Source organism: Gekko japonicus, unplaced genomic scaffold (genome assembly GCF_001447785.1).
Source record: "Gekko japonicus isolate JY-2015 unplaced genomic scaffold, Gekko_japonicus_V1.1 scaffold131, whole genome shotgun sequence".
Classification (NCBI taxonomy): domain Eukaryota; kingdom Metazoa; phylum Chordata; class Lepidosauria; order Squamata; family Gekkonidae; genus Gekko; species Gekko japonicus.
The window spans coordinates 3,096,135-3,100,766 of NW_015167061.1; the positions used below are offsets into that span (position 1 = coordinate 3,096,135).

Consider the following 4,632-nt stretch of genomic DNA (forward strand, 5'->3'; position numbering starts at 1 on the left):
GAGACCAGCTGTTACTCCTCCTCCACCTGTCATTTTGGAAGGGGGTGAACATTTTGAGGTCGCTGATATCCTTGATTGTAAATTGAAACGTGGTAAACTCTGGTACCTTATCGAATGGGTTGATTTCGGTCCCCAGCACCGCGAATGGGTGGAAGAAGGGGATATTCGGGCCCCTTACCTGATCCGCAGTTTCCACAAAAGGTTCCCGCCCGACCCGGGAGGTGTGTTTTAAGTGTATTTTAAGGGGGGCAGTATGTCAGCATGCTGCCATTCTGTTTTCTGTGACCTCTGTGTACATATTCTTTCCCTGTTGCACCCGGCTTATTTTCTATCATCCTGCTCCTGCGTTGGAATGCACAAGATAACTGCTGGAGGTTGTGTGGGGGAGAAGATGCTGTAATGCTTGCCTATTGCTTTTCTCATGAGACCTGCACCTGTGTTTTGTCTGATGTTCTGCCTGGTTCCCATGGACTGGGCGCGCAACCGTTTCATTAGCCCGCCAGCGGGAATGCTATTCATTGGATCTGTATCTGTTTGAATTTCCTTTATTATGCTTGACCTAACTGTGTATCCCCAGTTCTAACAAAGAACGTGTTTGAGTATGTCTTCAACGCTTTGAAATAAATTTTGCTTTTCTTGAAAACGTGGATTTATTCTCGATGCTTGGGGATCCAACAGGGGGAAGCCCTCCCACAAAATATTTTCTCTTTCTGAGTGAGAAAAAATAATGTTTTAAAAAGCGTTTCATTCATTCCAAATATAGAACCTTTTAAGCATTCAGTGCTTCCTGCATTATAAAGTCTAAGTTAATATTCAAACGTGCCGGTTGCCTGTTGTGTCAGAACAAGCACTTTTGTCCAAATGATACACCTGCCTTTGTTTACTACGGAACTTATTTTCTGCTTTCAACTTATATACCTTTGCCTGCCTCTTGGTGGGCAAAAATTAAAGACCCACCACGCTTTGGTAGCGCAGGGTGCAGTAGTCTGAAACTCTTTCTCAAGTATTAAGAACATAAGAGAACCCAGTGTTGGATCAGGCCAATGGCACATCCAGTCCAACACTCTGTCACACAGTGGCCAGAAATACCAGGTGCCATCAGGAGGTCCACCAATGGGGCCAGGACATTAGAAACCCTCCCACTGTTGTGCCCCCCCCCCCAAAGCACCAAGAAGACAGAGCATCACTTGCCCCAGAGCCCCTATCTATACCTTGTGGCTAATAGCCACTGATGGACCTCTGCTCCATATGCCTATCGAATTCCCTTTTGAAGCCGTCCATGCTTGTAGCCGCCGCCACCTCCTGTGGCAGTGAATTCCATGTGTGAATCACCTTTTGGGTGAAGAAGTACTTCCTTTTATCCGTTCTAACCTGACCGCTCAGCAATTTCATGGAGTGCCCACGAGTTCTTGTATTGTGAGAAAGGGAGAAAAGTACCTCTTTCTCTACCTGCTCTATCCCAAGCATAATCTTATAAACCTCGATTATGTCACCCCTCAGCCATCATTTCTCCAAGATAAAAAGCCCCAAGCGCTTTAACCTTTCTTCATAGGGAAAGTGCTCCAACCCTTTCATCATTCTACTTGCCCCTTTTCTGCACTTTTTCCAAAGCTATAATATCCTTTTTAAGGTGTGGTGACCTTTTTAAGGTGTGGTGACCAGAACTGTACACAGTATTCCAAATGAGATCACATCATTGATTTATACAGGGGCATTATGATATTGGCTGATCTGTTTTCAATACCCTTCCTAATAATCCCCAGCATAGCCTTGGCCTTCTTTATTGCAGTCACACACTGTCGGTGACTGCAATAAAAAAGCCTGCTCCAGCACACACATTGGGTATACTTGCAATTCTTCTTCTAGAAAATGAAGTCATTTGTACTTTCAAATTCCATAAATATGCCAAGTGATGCATTTTATGTTAAGTCAGTAGATTAAGTTTAGGTTTGATACCTGTGTTGCATATATTTCAATTTCTCCTGAAATTTCTATAACCCCCCCCAACCCCAGGATTTTCCCATGGCTTCAAAACTTCCAGAGGTTTCAGATCTCCAGTAGCCACCCAGGCCGAAGGGAACGAGAGGCAAGGAGGAGCACCTGAAACGCAGCAGCAGCAGCAGCAGCAGGGATTCCGCTATGCAGATCCAGCAGGCAACCAGTGAGCCCCCGCCCTGAAGCTGCGCACTCAACAGCACTGAGATGTCGGCCTAAATGCAGACAATCTACCCCAGAGAGCACTACGGTCTGGGGCCCAACACCAGCTGACTATTCCGGGCCCCAAGGATGCAAGGCTCACCAGTACCAGGACCAGAGCCTTTTCTGTGGCGGCTCCTTACTGGTGGAACGAGCTCCCGGAGGAGATCAGGGCCCTGCGGGACCTTTTACAGTTCCGCAGGGCCTGCAAGACGGAGCTCTTCCACCAGGCCTTTCAATAGGAGCCGCCACCACTGTTACCACCAACGATCCTAGGCCTTCCGGCGCGAGGGATGATGATCGGTGGAATAACGCATGAGTTCGGGACATGAGCTTTCAAGTCAAATCTCTGACAACACCTGGAGAAGGAAGCACAGTCCTGGGTGAACGTGGACAGAGACTCCCACCCCAGGGATTCTAAACCAAGTGTGGGCCACCTTTTTTCAGCCTTAGGCAGAGTAGGGGGTGCCACTGCCCATTCTGAATCAAACAAACAGAGCAAGGACTCAGCAATACTGTCTGCATTTGACAGGACAGATGCACAAGGGAAGTGACCTCAGGATGTCCAACCCCTTCCCCTGGAGTGACCACATGCGCCCATACATCCCTGAAAGAGTGCTACGCTCCAGCCATAAGGACCTGCTTGTGGTCTCCAGTCCAAGAGGGGTCCAGGGGTCCTCGACTAGGGCCAGGGCCTCCTCAGCCATGGCCCCTGCCTGGTGGAGCTTTCTGCCACAGAATATCCGTGCCCGACAGGAACTATTACCTTTCGGCAGGGCCTGCCAGGCAGGGATGTTCCTCCAGGCCAGTTGTGGCGCTCTCGTGCCCGCCTCCTCGGCCCTCCTCCGCACCCCCTTCACCCGGGGGGCCCTGCTTGCAGGGAAGGGCGGCCTAACAAGTTGAATTTAATAAATGAATAATAAATGCCCTCGCGCCCTCCTGCAGCTTCTCCCTCGAGTCTGAGGGCAAAGGGGAAGCTTGCTTTAGACTCCCAGGTGCAGCCAAAGGCCGTGCCAAGAAGGTTTGGTGCCTGCCCCACAGAGGGCCGCAAACAGGCCCCAACTTCCACAGCCAGAGCAGAGCAACTTCTTAGTCCCTCCCACCCCCACCCCACCGGGCTGGATTCCTCCGACTCAGAGGCATTGCTGGTCCTCTCAAAGAGGGGGGGGAGGGGCTCTGTTTGGAACAGTGACAGGCTCAGGTACATCAGAGATCAACATACCTCTGGGCACGACGAAGGCACCTTAGAAACACCTCTGGTGGAGAAGGGATCCAGCCAGCCCTGTGCTCATCCCGTGAGATCTGTGTCAGGAGCCAGCCCCAGAAGCTGTCTCTTGGGAGCGTCTTCGTTTCAACACTGGAGGGGAGCGAGAGCAAAGACAGACATTTAGGGCTACCAAACAAACCAGAACAGCGGGCTGGCCCAGCACTGGCTTTGCCGGGGGCATCTTGTGCACAAGGACAATCCTGCCCACACAGGGACCCCCCATTTCTCCGCTTCCCAAACAAGAACAGTCCTTGACGAGGAACAGACTTGACGGGGAAGCAGCCAGCCCCCAGGATTGTTACTCTAATGGTGTACAATCAGGACCATTTTTGTGCCCCTTGAAGACAAGAGCAGGAGCGCCATTCAGACCGGTAGCGAGGCCCCAACCTGCAGACACTGGGCAGGCTGCTGCCAAGCATGAAGCCCCCCCACCTGCAAGGTCGGGCCAGTCACCCACCCAGCCCACCAGCCCCACGGCCAAGGACCTTCCCGAAGGCTGAGCTTTGGAGAGCTTCGTGGGGAGGGGAGGATGCTCCGCAGATGGGTAGTGCTGCCCCCCCCCCCCAATAGCTGTAGTGGAATGTGAGGCACATCAAGAGGGTGAGCACGAGCATCTTTGAAGCCTCACCGGCCCACGAGCCATGCGTTCAACCACCACCAGTGTGGCACTGCCAACCACCACCCCGTTGACATCTGCCTAACAGAACAAGTCTTATCCATGCCATCGGCAGATGCGAAATGCGAGGGGGAAAGTGTCTGTTGGTGCTCAGGAAGTCTATAGATTACTCTAGAGAGCAGAAGGAGTGACAAGCAAGCAGATGCCAGGTCAGTCGACCCAGACTTGCTTGGCACTGCTATGGTGGTTCTGTTACTTCTTCTGCTTGGAGCAGAGAGCCACTACAGGGTCCACCCCGGTTGACTTCTTGCCAAAAATTACCCAGTCTGATAGCCAAAAGGGCTTTAGTTATCCTACAATAAACTCCTTCAGTAGCCGTAAGGACTCGGGCATGAGCTGGGAGGAGAAGTCCCAACAATGAAGAGACAGCTATGGATAGCAGAGGGTCAAGCACTGCCCAGAAACACCAGCCACATTCAAGCAGGAGGTCACCCCTTTATGCAAGCAAGAAGCAGCCACCAAGGCTGTTGATTCAGACCCTGAGAAGCGCAAC

General features: G+C 51.5%; 1 protein-coding gene across 1 annotated transcript in view; it reads right to left on the bottom strand.

Annotated features, from left to right (window-relative positions):
• The window catches only part of FBXO42 (F-box protein 42), a 22,874-nt gene that overhangs the window by 16,581 nt on the left and 1,661 nt on the right, over positions 1 to 4,632 (bottom strand). Inside the window, exon 2 of the mRNA XM_015412588.1 lies at positions 3,419 to 3,553. The gene's annotated coding sequence lies outside the window, so the exon portion shown is untranslated. The remainder of the gene's footprint in view (positions 1 to 3,418; positions 3,554 to 4,632) is intronic.